This window comes from Cryptomeria japonica, chromosome 6, assembly GCF_030272615.1.
Source record: "Cryptomeria japonica chromosome 6, Sugi_1.0, whole genome shotgun sequence".
NCBI classification, from domain to species: Eukaryota; Viridiplantae; Streptophyta; class Pinopsida; order Cupressales; family Cupressaceae; genus Cryptomeria; species Cryptomeria japonica.
This window is the reverse complement of record NC_081410.1, coordinates 572,248,506-572,266,374: the sequence shown is the minus strand read 5'-3', so window position 1 is coordinate 572,266,374 and position 17,869 is coordinate 572,248,506.

Here is a 17,869-nt window from a genome sequence, read left to right as displayed (position 1 = left end):
TTTGACATCAAATGCCAAATTTATTACCAGGCCAAGTTTATATACAAAATACCAATCAATTTAGTATACCAACTACTCCCCCTGAGAAGTAGCTTCACATCAAAGTTGGAGTAAAATATTTCTTGGTTAATTTTGTTGGTTGATGACAATCATCAACTTCCTAAGTCTCTACCAATGGGGGTATGACCCCAAGCTGATCTCTGAGATATTCAAAAGTCTCCTTAGGTAGAGGTTTAGTAAAGATATCTGCAATATTCTCTTTTGTATTCACATAAACCAGTTTTATTTCCTTTGCTTCTACAATTTTCCTTAGAAAATTTAGTTTGATAGAAACATGTTTGGTTTAAGAATGTAATACCGGATTCTTAGATATATCAATTGTTGTAGTGTTATCACAATAGATAGTAATATGTTCCTTGCATTTTACCTTTATGTCTTTCAATATTTGCTTAAGCCATAGTGCCTATGTACAATTAGTTGCTGCTGCAACATATTCTAATTCTGCTATTTATAAAGATGTACAAGTTTGTTTCTTACTCAACCAAGAAACAAGTCTATTTCCAAGAAAGAATGCTCCACCGGCAGTTCTTTTTCTATCATCCACATCTCCTGCCCAATTTGCATCTGTGTATGCACATAATTCAAAGTTTTCATCTCTAGGGTACAATAATCCAAGATTTATAGTGCCTTGTAAGTACCGGAAAATCCTTTTTACTACTGATTCATGATTTTCTCTAGGATTACTCTGAAATCTTGAAACAATACATACTACATTCATAATATCAGGTCTGGTTTGTGTCAAATACAGTAAACCTCCTATCATAGATTTGTATCTAGTTGGATTAATAGGTGTAGATTCATCCCTTAGTGATAGTTTGTCATTTGTAGTCATAGGTGTGCTTACTGGTTTAGAGTTCTCCATCCCAAATTTCTTTAATAACTCCTTTAAGTACTTGGATTGACTCAAGAATATATTTTTATCAGTCTGTGAAATCTGCAATCCTAAAAAGAATTTTATTTCTCCAATCATAGACATTTCAAATTCTTGTTGCATTTTAATAGAGAATTATTTACATAATCCATCTTCTCTTCCAAAGATTATATCATAAACAAATACTTCTATAACCAGGATGTCATCATTAGTCACTTTATAATATAAATTGTTGTCTATATTACCTTTAGAAAAACCAATCTTCAAAAGATACTTATCCAATCTTCCATACCAAGCTCTTGGAGATTGCTTCAATCTATACAAAGCTTTTCTTAACCTGCAAACCATATCTTTGTTATCTATCAAAGAAAATCCATTAGGTTGTTAAATGTAAACTTTTTCTTCAAGATCTCCATTCAAAAATTCACATTTAATATCCATTTGATATACTTTGTAGTTCTTATGTGCTGCAAAAGCCAAAAATAATCTAACTACCTCAATTCTAGCTACCAGAGCAAAGGTTTCATTGTAATCACTTCCTTCTTTCTAAGAATATCCCTTACACACTAGTCTTGCTTTATTTCTAACAAACTTACCATCTTTATTAAGTTTGTTTTTGAATACCCATTTGGTTCCAATTACATTTGTATCTTTAGGCCGGGGAACTAATGTCCAAGTGTTATTCTTTTCAATTTGTTCTAATTCTTCTTCCATAGCTTTAATCCAATATTTATCTTCACATGCCTCATTAACAGATGATGGTTCAATTTGAGAAATAAGACATACCTCTTCATTTTCCAATCTTCCTCTTGTCATAACTCCCTTAAACTTATTTCCAATTATCTGATCTTCAAAAGGATTCAGTCTTACATACTGGGGTGTCTTTGTTTATTGTTGTTCTTTAGTTAGTGTGGAATTTTCTGATGATACTGGTGTAATTGGATCTTCATTCTGTACTGGTGTATTCAGTGTAGGTTCATTTGTCAAAATTTATGTTGCTAGTTCAGAGTCTATATACCTTGAAGTTCCTTTGAATTGTTCATCAATCTTTACATTTGTACTTTCAACAATTTTCTGCAATCTTTTGTTAAAACATGTATATGGCTTTCTCTTAGATGAATAACCAAGAAATATTCCTTCATCACTTCTAGGATCAAATTTGCCAATATACTCATCTCTTCTGATATAACATTTACTTCCAAAAATTCTAAAATATTTAAGAGTAGGAGTAATACAAAACCATAGTTCATGAGGGGTCTTACCAGTTTCACCTTTGATGTGAACTTTGTTGAATGTATAGACCGTTGTACTGACTGCCTCTTTCCAATATACATGTGGTAGGTTTACTTTTGATAACATACTTCTTACTGCATCCAAGAAAGTTCTATTTTTCATTTCAACAACTCCATTTTGCTGTGGTGTTTGAGGTGCTGATAGTTGTCTTCTGATTCCATTTACTTCATAGAATGTATTAAATTCCTTAGATGTAAATTATCCTCCTTGATCTAATCTTAGACATTTATTTTTCTTACCGGTTTAATTTTCTACCATTGCTTTGAACAGTTTGAACTTTCCAAGTGCTTCTGATTTTTCTCTGAGAAAAGTAACCCAACACATTCTAGAATAGTCATCAATGATTAGCATGAAATATTTATCACCTTGTAAGCTTTTAGTTCTAGCTGGACCACATAAATCGGTATGAATTAAATCAAGAGCATTATTGGATTTTTCTGGAATACTTTTGAAACTAGCTCTAACTTGTTTTCCAAATTGACATTCCTTACATACTGTATTGTGAGGTTTGACAATTTTAGGTAAATCTCTAACTACCTTAATAGTGCTGATTTTCACCATGCAATCAAAGTTTACATGACAAAGTCTCTTATGCCATAGCCAACTTTCATCAATATGTGCAATCAACCATGTCTTTTCACTATTATTCAAATGAAAGATATTACCTCTAGTCTGATTACCGGTTGCAATTTCCAAACTAGTTCTATTCATGATTTTGCATTTTCCATTTTTGAATTGTAACTAAAATCCTTTCTCAACTAATTGATCAACACTCAAAAGATTATGCTTTAATCCTTCAACATAGTAAATATTGTCAGTGTTATGCTTACCATCAAGAGATATTGTACCCTTACCTTTGATCAAACAAGCTTTGTCATCTCCAAATCTCACTAAGCCTCCATTGTATTCTTGAAGGTTCAAGAATTTACCTTTGTCTCCTATCATATGATGTGAGAATCCTGGATCAATGATCCACTCATCCTTTACTTCAACTTTAGCTGCCAAGGCCTATTATACCGATTGAGCAGTAGGTGTCAGTTGATCTTCTATTATAGCAACAAAAACCCATCCATTGTCTGCCAGATCCTCATCAAAATCATCAGTCACTCTTTCATCAACAATGTAACAAGATTTGTCTTTATTCTTCTTAAATTTGTATCTCTGATATTCAGGGTAGGTTTGTATGTTCTTCTAGCTTCTTCTCTTAGTCTAGCATCTCTCTCAAGGCATCTTGAAGCCATATGACCAATCTTATTGCAGTTAAAACATTTAAAGGTGCTTTACCTTTATACTTACTTCCAACTGGACCTTTAGGCATTTTCCTTGCAAATAGTGCTTCAAGTTCTTCAAGTTCTTCATTTTCTTTCCTGCTTTCTTTAGGTTCTCTTGCATAAAAGGCTTTCCAATCTGATTTATCAAATGATGGTGCAAATGATGTTGATGCTTTAAAGGCTAAATCTATCTTTATAGTAGAAACATGACCAAATTCTTCAATTTCAAAAGCTAAAAGTTTTCCAATCAATGTATCCCTTGTTATTGATGTATTAGGCATTGTTCTTAACTCATTTATAGCAGTAACCTTCATTTTCTATGTTGGTGGCAATCCTCTTAAAAATTTTGAAACAATTTCATCCTCACTTAAGGTTCCTCCACAACATTTAATACCCAAAACAATCTCATTTACTCTTTCCATAAAAGCAGAAATCCTTTCATCTTCTTCCATTTTTAGATGTTCATACCTGACCCAGAAGCTTTCAAGTTTTGCAATTTTGATTATGGAATCTCCTTCATTCAATGTTTCCAAATGATCCCAAATAGCTTTAGCAACAGACCTATCTGATAGTCCCATGATTCGTTGATCAGATAATGCGCTCAAAAGTGTTTCTCTGTCTTTGCAATCATTTTCCTCATCTTTAGTCAAGTTGGGTGGATTGGGATGACTCTAAGTAGAAGTAGTATAACCATTCTTTGTAACATCCCAAATGTGCTTTCCAATGCAATTTAAATGTGTCTCCATTCTGATCTTCCATATGCCATAGTTGGTTCCATCAAGTTAAGGACTATCCTTCCTAAAATAGTTAGTAGACATTGGATCTCCTCAAGCTGTTAAACTTCTGCAAAAGTGGACTAAGTTCTGATACCAATTGTTAGGTCCCATAGACAATTGAGAGGGGGGGTGAATCAGTTGTCAAATAAATTCAAACCAAAAACAACTTAACCAACTTAATTCTTAATACCAGTAAACCAGTCTAATATGCCGGTAGACAATTTTAATAGTTAATTGCAATATCAGTAAGGATTAATGTGTGAAACAAAAATACAAAGTCATCCACAACACATAGCACCAATATTTGTACGCGGAAACATTGTAAGGGTAAAAACCATGGTGGGAAACCTTACCCACAATCAGACAATACTACTGCAGATAGTAAGTGTATACAAATGGGGTCTGTACATGCATAAAGGCCAAGCGCCTAGAGCTCACTGCTCAATCACAAAGTGGGAGTCACACTGACTACAGTTGGATGGTTAAATCCAATAAGAATGTACTGCTTAAAATAGCATCTTCATATGCTGTATTCAGTACTGATGTAGTTTTGATTGTCTTCTCAAAAACCCTCCTTCAATCTTCAAATGATGTCTACATGTATAGCTCTGCTTATTTTCGCATATACCTTCACACAATCCTTTTTCACATTCCACATACGATCTTACAAATAAGATCTTGCATTTATACCATAACCTAGGACCAATTTTAGTAGGTCGGCTCTACAAGATATTACAATAAAATTAATTTACATATCAATTAATACCCAATGCAATAACTGATTTAGTATGTCAATTTAATGCATTTACAACAATAATAAGTCATCTCCATAGCATGCCATGCTGATCTGGAAAAGATAAACCTGTCGCTGTAAGCTAGACCTATTTGCCGGTAACAACAAATATGCAAATGCTAATATACCAATAAACAAAACTTGAAGACAAAGTGTCCACATGATGTCTTTGACATAACCAAGTGTTTTCCATATCATTCGAAGTATCGGTGATCATTATATCTTTCCGGTGTACCAGATACCAGTGACTGTGCATGAGTCACTTGCTTGCCGGTGAATGTTGTTGATTCTCCAAAGTGCCAGAGTTGATAAGTGTTTAGTAGGTGTTGACATCAATGACAAAACCATACCAAAATAACAACAAACCTCTCTTGTAGGACAAGAATAAATTCCTTAGTAGAATTCAATTCATCTTGTAGCTTTAAGATCTTCAATGCATCATAATATTCAAGTGCCATCTCAAGTTGCTTCTCCAAAGCCATATCCATGGATTCTAGAATCAAGATATTCCTCAAGATATTAACTTCCTCCAAGACACAAGGCTTTGATACCAATTGTTGGAATCCAATAACACTGAGGGGGGGGGTGGTTGAATCAGTGTTATAATGGAATTATTAATTTTAGCCTTATTAAAACATGTACACACCAACCGATATACTAGTACATACAAAATTGAAAAAAGTAAAGCAACCAAGAATCCAATCACATAAATGAGAACCATAAAACACTGATTTATGTTGGCATTTGCATTAATAATATGTTATGTTGTCATTGATGTCAATTAACTGGTAATGATATTGTTGATATTGTTTTAATATTGTTTTGTAACCGGTAGGAAGAGCTAAGTGAAGGAAACTGTAAACCGGTATGTAAGTTTGTGAGTTGAACTGGTAAAACCCTATCTATTGATGTAATCGGTAAACCTTGCCTGTTGTTTTTGTTAAACCCTAACCAATTAAGTTTGGTGAATTGGTTATATTGGTTTAAGATTTGATGATGAGCAGTAATGATTATGACATGTATGATTATTGTATGAAGACAATTTCAAGTGATTTTGGCGCATTGATGTAATGGTTTTTTGTCTAGGGAATGAGCAAGTATATTGCATATAATGCAAAGTGCATGATGAGTTACTAAGATCGATGAAGCAGTGATGAAGGAGTGGTCGAGGCTTTCTTGATTGATGTGCAGAGATTGCTATGTAATCTAACTATCATACTTGAATCGACTTGTTTGTAATCTCTATGAGAATTACTTTTATGTTGTGTTACCGACCTAATTGATTTGTTTATAAGGTCGATGAAGTTGTTTAGTTTCAAAGAGTTGGAAAAGATTAGTTGAGTGTATGGTTTCTCAACCGGATGATGTATCTACAATTTTAGTAAAGGTAGATAGGAGCATGAAAAGGATATGATCAAGCAAGTGAAGTGCTATTCAGATAGATCAGAAAAATCCTGTTATTTTCTAACAATTACAGTTGAATTGAAATCCCCTAACCGAGTAAGCTCTAACAAGCTTGGTGACTATTAAAATCCTCTAACAAGGTCATCCATTAGCTTGGATTTTCAAATACTCTATCGAGGTTACTCCTTACAGGGTATTGCTTCTAACAAGGCATTTGTAGTCAATCCCTTAAATGGGTGGTCCCTAACAGGATCAGTTCTTAACAGGAATTTTGTAAAGCTTTAATAAGCTTGGCTCCTAATAGGGAGAACTTCAGAAGAGTTTGGATAGCTATCTTGTGAGTCTCATCTTACCATGGTTTTTCCCATTTGGGTTTCCACGTCAAAAATATTTGTGTCAAGTGGTGAATTTTTTTGTGGTTATGATTTTATGGTTGATTTGATTAACTACTTAAATACTTTGATAAGTCATGATAACTAGAAGCACTGAGAAATAAAGTCTGTTGACATACGATAAAGCATTTGGATGTTTATGAGTTTCAAGTTATTTACTGTTAATTTGTTGTAATAGTCAACTGGTTTATCTTATGAGTTTTTATCTTAACAGTGGTATTACATTGATAATTTACTTTGAGAGATTGATTTTGAGATTCATGAAGTTTGTATCAGTTTTTCTATTTACTGATTCATCCCCACTCTCATTAATTGACTGGATACTTATTCTTTCATCAAACCATCAATTGGTATCAAAGTATCTCAGGTCCTCTAAGATCTAAGCCTAACAACTTGAGGTAAAGATCTTGCAGATCATGATGAAGAAGGAAGGTTCAAAGTTAATAGAAAGAACTACAGGATATGGAGTGACATAATGAAAATTTACATCAAGAGTCTGGGAATTTAATATTGGGAACATTTGAATACTAAATATGTTGCACCTACTGGGATTTTGACTGATGATTAGAAGAAAAAGAAACAAGAAAACCATCAAGAATTAGAGGCCATTATTGGTTCTTTATCTGATGTTGAATATGTAGATGTTCATGGTATAGAGATTGCACATGAGGTATGGAAAAAAATTGAAGAGATTTATAGCGGTGATGAACATGTTAAGATTGCGAAAGAAAAGAGTCTAAAAGGAAAGTTTGATGACATGTGGATGGCTAAAGGTGAGAATATCCAGTAGTATGGTCAAAGGATAAAAGAGATATTTGGTGAAATTAAGAGTGTAGGAGGGAAAGTGGATGATACCACAATGATCAGTAAGGTACTGAGAACCCTGCTACCAGTCTACACTATTTGAGTTGCATCCATTGAGAAGCTAAAGTCCATTGACAAAACTAAGGTAAATCTTGACTCCATCATTAGCAAGCTTACTGATTTTGAATTAAATGGTTATGATGGTAGTGTACATAAATTTGAGTTTGCATTTAGAGATTTTGTTTCTAACCCATCTGTGAGAAAAAGTAGAGATGTCAGACACAGTTATGAATTCAAATCCAATAGAAGAGATGATGATGAAGACAAATCAGTTGAGCTTGAAGCATTGTTGGCCAATGGGTTGCCTAGAGGCACTAGTAAATATAGAAAAAAATTACCTTTGAAATATTATGCTTGCAACAAGATTGGACACATAGATGCTAACTATCCTAATGGTAATAATGATCACAAATGAGATAAATTCAAGAAGTATAAGGGTAAAGGAAAAAGAGATTGTCTTATTGTTGTTGATGGTGGTATCATTAATGAGGAGTCTAATGGTGATGCTAATGAAGATATTGTGTTTATAGCTATTAAAGATGAGATATCAGATGAGAAGGCATTAGTATCCAGGATGGATAAATATGATGATTGGATCATTGATAGTGGTTGTTCACATCACATGACCTGTGATCAGAGAAAATTTCTTTCTTTAAAGGAATTTGATGGTGGAGTTCTAAGATTTGGTAATGACTCACCCTACATGGTTAAAGGTAAGGGAACTATTTCTCTTAATGGAAAGAGAAGTGCAGATGATGTCTACTGGGTTGAAGGTTTAAAGAACAATCTTTTGAGTGTAGCACAACTCAATGATAGAGGATACCCATTGGAGTTTAAAAATGGTATGTGCAAAATCTATGGCAACAAAGGTGAACTGATTGCAACTGGGAAGAAAACTAAAGATAAATTGTTTCACCTTAATCCTAAAGTCAGCAACTGTTTAATTGCAAAGATAGATGATAGTTGGCTTTCGCATAGGAGATTTTTTCATATAAACTTTGATAACATTGTTAAAGTGAGTAAGTCCAAGACAGTGAAAGGTTTGCCTTAGTTTGACAAACTGGTTAATGCTCTTTTCAAGGAATGTCAGTTTGAAAAGATGACATCCTCAACTTTCAAGAGAAAACCTTTTTCAATGGAAAATTTGTTAGATTTGGTTCATACAGATATTTGTGGACCAATAAGAACAAAAAGTATTCAAGGTGACAGATATTTTATGATCTCCACTAATGATTGCTCAAGGATGATGTGGGTCACATTCTTGAAGCATAAGACTAAATCTTTTGGCAAGTTCAAGGCATTTAGGGCCTTAGTTGAGAAGGAGAGTGGTAAGAAGATAAAGTGTCTGAGGATAGATCAAGGTGGTGAATTTACTTCTGAGGATTTCACTAGGTATTGTGAAGAAAATGGTATCAAACAACAACTTTATATGCCAAGGACACCAGAGCAGAATGGTATCACAGAGAGGAACAACCGGTCAGTTGTTGAAGCTACTAGGACGATGTTGATACAAGGTGTTATGAAAACTTTTTGGAGAAAAGTTGTCAGTACAACTATCTACACTATGAACCAGGTTCTGGTAAAAAGAGGTAAGGACAAGACTCCTTATGAATACTGGTATGGAAGATCACCTAATGTTAGTTATTTCAAGATATTTGGAAGCAAATGTTTTATTAAGAGAGGTGATTATATTAGAAAATTTGAGGCTAAAAGTGATGAAGGTATATTTCTTGGAAACTCCACCAAGAGTAAGGCCTACAAGTGTTTTAACAACTGGACATAGAAAATTATTGAGAGTATTGATGTTCAAGTGGATGAATATCCTGAAGTCTTAGAGGGAACCAGTTTGGAGAAGAAGGATGAAGATCCTTGCATTTTGTTTTTGGAACCAAAAACTGTGAAATCTGAAACCGACAAAGCAAATACTGATGTACTAGTTCAATCGGAATAGATAAATTTAGAAGAAGATGATAATGATGAGGCTAAACCTGAAGATAATGATCATGTTATTCCAAGACATGTGAGATTGAGTCACAATCCTGAACAGATTATTGGGGATAAGGATGTTGGATTACTAACCAAAAGAAGAATCAGAGAAAATTCTTTCATGATCTCCACTATTAAACCAAGAACGGATAAGGAAGCATTTGGTGATGATCATTAGGTTAAAGCTATGAAGGAGGAATTAGATCAAATTGAGAAGAATGACACATGGAACCTAGTACCCTAATGAGTAAATAAAAATGTAATAGGTATGAAGTGGGCATTCAGGAACAAGTTGAATGAAGATGGTGTTGTAGTTCACAACAAAGCTAGGTTGGTTTGCAAAAGTTATGCACATGAGGAAGGAGAAGATTATGGTGAGACTTTTGCAATAGGGAAAGATTGGAAGGTGTCAGAACTTTACTTGCATTTGCAACACATAAGAAATTCAAGGTATACTAGATGGATGTTAAGTCAGCATTTTTGAATGGGATATTGGAAGAAGAAGTATGCATTGAGCAGCCAGATGGTTATGCTTTGACTAGTGAGAAAGACATGGTATGCAGATTGCATAAGGCTTTATATGGATTAAACTAGGCACCAAGAGCATGGTATGAAATGCTTCATACACATTTGATGAATATAGGCTTTCTGAGAACTAGTGATGATAGTAACATATATCTCAAATCTGAAGGAGATAAAATAATGGTCAGTGAAGTATGTGTAGATGATATCATATTTGGAGGTAATGATGACATGAGCAATATTTTTGTAGATGAAATGAAAATGAGTTAAAAATTTCTTTAGTGGGGGAAATAAAAAATTTCATAGGCTTGCAGATACAACAAATGAAGAATGGTTTTTTCATCACATAGTCTAAGTATGTGAAAGAGGTCTTGAAGACATTTGGCATGAGTGACTATAAACTAGTTGGGACACCAATGGTTACATGTTGTAAGTTGTCTAAGGAAGATGAATCTATGTCTGTCGAAGAGAAGGAATACAAGTCAATGATTGGCAAATTGCACTATGTTGTTCACAATAGACTGGATATAGCTCATGCAGTTGGCATTGTTGCTAGATTCCATAATAATCCTAAGGAAATACATCTTATAGCAACCAAGAGGATTTTTAGATACTTGAAAGGTATTGTTGACTATGGATTATGGTATCCATATGGAGGGAACTTTGACTTGAAGGTGTACAAAGATGTAGATTGGGCAGGAAATGCTGATTACCAGAAAAGAACAACTGGTGGAGCATTTTTTCTGGAGGAAGACTTATTTCATGGAGTAGTAAGAAGCAGAGTTGTACTTCACAATCTACTGTTGAAGCTGAGTATGTTGCAGCTTACATGAATTGTAAACATGCTATTTGGATGAGGCACATTTTGGAAGGTTTTAAGATGAAAATTTCAGAGCCTATAAAGATTTTATGTGATAATACAAGTGCCATAAATATTTCCAAGAACCCCATTTTGTAGGAACGAACCAAGCATATTGAATTGATGTATCCTTTCTTGAGGGAAAAAGTGTAGAGTAAAGATGTTATCTTAGATCATGTTTCTACCAAGGAGTAGCTTGCAGATATTTTTACTAAACCTCTACCTAAAACTACATTTGAGTATCTTAGAAGTCAGCTAGGGGTTCTACCCATTCATGAGGTTAGTTGAGCATTATGTAGATTACATCATTCCCTGAGCTACTTGTAGAATTCTATAGAAGGATTGGTGTAGAGGTGGAAGTTATTCCATAGGGGGAGCATCAAGTTGCAGGTTGTTGATGTTGCAAATTGAAATTTGACATTACATGTTTTACTTTCAATTTGACATTGTTGTCAAAGGGGGAGAATAATTATGTAATTATGAGGAGAAGAATCAATGATAGACTGAAGACATGGAGAGCATGGTGAATACTTGGTAATGTAAACCAAGATCTCTATTCACAAACACAACGATAATCAATGGTATTGATATTTATATTGCCATCAATGCCAAAGGGGGAGATTGTTGGCATTTTCATTAATGATATGTTATGTTGTCATTGATGTCAATTAACCGGTAATGATATTGTTGTAATATTATTTTGTAACCTGTAGGAAGAGCTGAGTGAAGGAAACTATAAACCGTTATGTAAGTTTATGAGTTGAACCAGTAAAACCCTATCTATTAATGTAACCAATAAACCCTACCTATTGTTTTTGTTAAACCCTAACCGATTAAGTTTGGTGAATTGGTTATATTGGTTTATGATTTGATGATGATCAATAGTGATTATGACACGTATGATTATTGTATAAAGATAATTTAAAGTGATTTTGGTGTGTTGATGTAATGGTTATTTGTCTAGGGAATGAGAAAGTATATTGCATATAATGCAAAGCATGTGATGAGTTATTGAGATTGATGAAGAGGTGATCAAGGAGTGGTTGAGGATTTCTTGATTGATGTGTAGAGATTTCTATGTAATCTAATAGTCATACTTGAACCAACTTGTTTATAATCTCTATGAGAATTAGATTTATGTTGTGTTACCAACCTAATTGATTTGATTATAAGGTCAATGAAGTTGTTTAGTTTCAGAGAGTTGGCAAAGATCAGTTGAGTGTGTGGTTGCCAAACCAAATTATGTATCTCCAATTTGAGTAAAGGCAGATAGGAGCATGAAAAGGATTTGATGAAGCAAGTGTAGTGCTTTTTAGACATTTCAACAAACTCCTATTGTTTTCTAACAATTATAGGAGAATTGAAATCCCTTAACCAGGTAAGACCTAACAAGCTTGGTGACTATTTAAATCCTCTAACAAGGTGATCCATTAGATTTTCAAATCCTCTATCGAGGTTACTCCTTACAGGATATTGCTTCTAACAAGGCATTTATAGTCAATCCCTTAATCGATTGGTCCCTAACAGGATTGGTTCTTAATAGGACTTTTGTAAAGCTTTAATAGGCTTGGCTCCTAATAGGGTGAACTTCAAAAGAGTTTAGATAGTTATCTTGTAAGTCTCATCTCACCATGGTTTTTCCCATTCAGGTTTCCACGTCAAAAATAGTTGTGTCAAGTGGTGAATTTTTTTGTGGTTATTATCTTATGGTTGATTTGATTAACTACTTAACTACTTTGATAAGTCATGATAACTGAAAGTATTGAGAAAAGAATTTTATTGACATATGATAAAGCATTTGGATTTTTATGAGTTTGAAGTTGTTTACTACTAATTTATTGTAACAGTCAACCAGTTTGTCTTATGAGTTTTTATCTTGACAGTGGTATTACATTGATGGTTTACTTTGAGAGACTAATTTTGAGATTCGTGAAGTTTGTATTAGTTTTTCTATTTACTGATTCACCCCCCCCTCTCAGTAATTGACCGGATACTTATTCTTTCATCATACCATCAATTTATACATGGAAAACCTCAAAGAGGAAAAACCACGATGGGAGTTGTGACCCACAATATCAATCCACTGGCCATATGAAGAGATACTATAAAATATGAGGGGCCTGCACTTGCAGGAAGGTTTATAGCCTAGAGCACACTGCTCAATCATAAAAAAAGTCTCACTGACTATATAAAATTCCATACTACAATCCAGAGAAGTGTTGAACTACTAGGATAGCATCTTTTATGCCTGAATACAGTTCTGGTTTAAGCTCTGTCTATTTTGGTCTAAAACCCTAAACCCTTTACTAGAATAACCCTTACATGAATTTCCTCACACACATGATCTCTCTGATATATTTCACATCATATTCCCATCTACATAATCTCCTATCTTATGTCTATATCAAAATGATCTATCAAACTTACTTATATACCCTATACAAATTTGCATGCCTTATGGCGTCTTACAAAGATATATACAATATCAAAGTACATGTCACCCAGATAACATAAATGCATAAATATTAAAACCAATTTCCAATGCCAAATCCAAGATATGTTGGCCTCCAATACCGATAACCTTTACTAAACCATGTTAGCCTGCATTTTCGGTAACCAAAGAAATCTTTTTGTCATGCCGGTGTCGGTGTTGGTACTGGTGTAATATCTATGAAGTGCCTTCCATTATATAGATGAACCAAAACATGAAGCTGAAACACAATACCATGTTTCTATCAATGACAACATAGTGAAACCAACCAATTGAGTGTCAATTGACAACATACTAGACCCATTTCACTTCATCAAATATGGGAAAATGAATAAATTGTAGGAAACCCTTGTCATGAAGAATCTTATGTTTTGGCTTCAAGTTTCCAAGGATGTCTGCCAAATTCTTGTTATAAAGTGTAAGCGTATTTGCATTTCCAAGTTCTTCAATGTCACAGTTAATGTATGCCCTTTGTATCTTCATTGTGAAGAACATTGTATGAAACTGGAGAAAACACTCTTTCTGAATCATCTTCAATCAATTTGAAAGTATGTCTCTTGAAAATGAGCCTTTCCCTCTCAAAAATCTCAACAACCAAATGGGTAGAAATACTGGACATGGATACCATATTGAATTTAGGGTTTAAAACAGATAGCTCATGAAAAATGGATAAATATCTTTAATTATTAACTGGGTGCAACAAATTGCTCATTGATCACTTCAAGCTTGGTTCGTTGTTAAATCTCTCTTACTCTGTAGTTTTGCTATTTTCTCATGATTGCATTATGAATAATAAGATTTCAGAATGCCCTTTTTAACCTAATTTCTAGTTGTAATAAGTGCTCAACCTTAAAGCTTCTGACTACACTTTTTTTCTTCAATTCTTTCATTGGATTGCTAAACTGCTACAACAATCTTCTAGATATCAACTATATTCTTGATTTGAATCTTATACAACCTTTTAGAACTGGTTGCAGGTTTCTAAAGAGGGGGTTCTATTTATCTACATGAAAAAATCCCCCTAAGGCCCAAAATCCCTAGTTTTCAGATGAGGTTCCATCACTGGATTCAGGTGTGGAGCCATTCTGCACATTCTAATCTTTTTTCTTTACCCACATCTTCTTGAGTTGATCTTTGTTTTCATCTACCTTTTCTTTTCCTTTCTCATTAGATTTGTGCTTGTTCACCAGTGCATTCCTACTTCTCCAATGTCTTGCATTATGACCTACTTTGTGATATACATGACATACAACATTTCTATGCATAGACCTGAAATTCATTTAATTTGGTCTCATCCTGCATTGGTTAGATATATGTACAAACATACCACATGCAAAACATCTCTTATTCTAAAAATTATTCATTACTTCTCTGCACATGTTTGACTTGTGACCAAAATTGTTGCATATGAAACATTGACCGGTAAAGATAGGACCATTGTTCACATTATTCATCATCCCATTATTCATCCTACTTTCGCATTGATTTTCCATATGACCAAATTTATTGCAAGTAAAGCATCTACCATTGAATTTATAGGCATTTGGCTATCTTACTAGAGGTTTTTTTCTCTACTAATGATTTGATTTTGCATTGCTCTATCCAGAACTGAAGGATTCTCCTTTCTCATCTCCAAATCCTTTTGAGTCTTTCCCATGTCTTTGACCATCTAGAATCTCATCCAAATAGGTTGAACTAGCTTTGAACTTTTCTTTGTACTCATTATTAGTAGTCAACTCATCTTTCAGAATTATGATCTCTCTCAAGTTCATGCCCATCATTCTTTGTCCATGCAAGTTTGAGATTCAACTAGTTATTCCCATATGCCAATATGCAACATTCATTAGAGCTATCCTTCAAGGATTGAGTCAATATTTGTTAATTCTTTTTCTGGTCTTTAATCTCCTTTGTTAGCTTCATAACAATAGATTGCATTTTATTCTTTAAAACTACATTCTCCCTAGCCAACTTCTCACATTCATCAGTTTTGTGTCAGGATAACCGGTGGACAATAGAGGACAGGGGGGGTAAATCAGTTGTCAATATATTATATCAATCAAACCACTTTACAACCTTTAACCGAAGCATATAAACATTGAATACCAGAAAAGAAGAAACAAATACCTGTAAGCAATAAAACTTAAGAAAGAAATAGATAATCAACACAATGCAACCATACCACATAACACCGTGATTTGTATGTGGAAAACCTGATAAAGGGAAAAACCATGGTGGGAAGCCTACTTAAAGTCAGATGATACTTCTATAGAAAGTATGTGATACAATGAGGGGCCTACACATGTAGGAAGGCACATTGCCTAGAGTGTACTGCTCATTACAAAAGAGTCTCACTAACTACATAGAGGTTATAACCACCTCGAAACAATTGGACAACAATCCAGAAGAATAAACTACTAAAGATAGAATCTACCATGCCTAATTATAGTTCTCGTTAAGCTCAATACTGGAGGCCTTTGACCTCTTACATAAACCCAATTTGATCTTCAACGATCGACCAAATCTCCTTTGCATATGATATTTCATTCCACAACCACGACATACACTTCCATTCCCATACCCATGATCTACAGTGAGATCTTACATCAATTTATACCAACCCTAAGACCTAAACCAATTAGGTCAGCCACCTAAAAGATATTACAATAAGATCATTACATACATTCATATTATAATGATATGCCATGTCGTCTTTAGACCAAAAAAACATTAACCAATTCATAATTCATCTTGGTAATGTGTAGAGAACATGATACCGGTCCACAACCTAGATAGGTACTCGACCTAATCTAGGTACACCATGCCAAAGTGATGTCTCCAGCCAGTCGAGGCATGATCAAGGATCACCTTCTACATCTTGAATTCTATCCAGAAGCCACACCAACACCACTTATGCATCCTGTCAAAGATTCTTAGTAAAAGCTTTGTCAGTAAAACCATAAACCCTTATCAGTATAGGCATACTAGAGTGTATGATAACATTCGATCACCAAGTCAATATCAACTGACCAAAACATGCTCCAAGAACATGTAACACATAAAACTAAACATACTACATTGATCCAGACAAGCCAAAAGTGTCCAATAGATAGTCCCTTCTATCCGTAAGACTAGACCTTCTACCCATAACCAAAACCTGTATGCGGGTAACCAACCATAACAACTAGTATTGACATAAATGAAAACACATCAATGCAAAAAAAATAAATTCCTTCATATTTCCAACAATCTCCCCCTTTGGCATTGAGGGCAACACTAGATGTGAAAAATAAACACCTAAGTGCCAAGAAGTGCCAAACATTTCTCATGAAAAACTGACTCCCCCTAAGGAGTACAATCCAATCTGAATCTCTCTCCCATAATTATTTTTCACATATAACTCTCCACCCTTGACATCAATGCCAAAGATATGACATAGATATCAAAATTTTGTGAATCTTAAAGCTAACTACTCCCCCTAAGTAGTAGCACCACTACATCAATCTGGAGCAAAGGATAAGGCTGATGATCCATACTGGAATGATGCACTACACCATTAGCTAAGTTTCTACCAGAGGGGTAGATACCCCTAATCTATCTCTCAAATATTCAAATGATTCTTTAGACAACAGTTTAGTGAATTTATCTGCAATCTTCTCTTTAGTGTTCACATAAACCAATTTGACTTCCTTTTCTTCCACCTTGTTCTTCAGAAAGCTATACTTTATTGATATGTGCTTAGTCTTAGAGTGAAATATCAGATTCACATAGACATGTCAATAGCTGTAGAGTTATCATAGTAGATAACTACCGATTCACTACAATTTACCTTGATATCCTTCAACATTTGCTTCATCCATAGGACTTGTGTAAAATTAGTTGCTGCTGCAACATATTCAACTTCTGTAGTAGATAAAAAAATGCATGACCGTTTTTTGCTGATCCATGAAACTAGTTTCTTCCCAAGAAAGAAAGCTCCACCAGAAGTTCTCTTCCTATCATCACTATCTCATGCCCAATCTAAATCTATATATGCACATAAAGTGAAGTTATCATCTCTAGAATACCATAAGCCATCTTCTGTTGTTCCTTGGAAATACCAGAATATCCTCTGTATTGCACATTCATGATTTTATTTAGGATTACTTTGATACCTTGAAACAATACGTAGTGCATTCATAATATCTGGTCTAGTCTGAGTCCGATATAACAAGCCACCAATCATAGACTTATACCTTGTCGAATTTACTGGTGCAAATGTTTCTTTGATAGATAATTTCTCACTTGTCA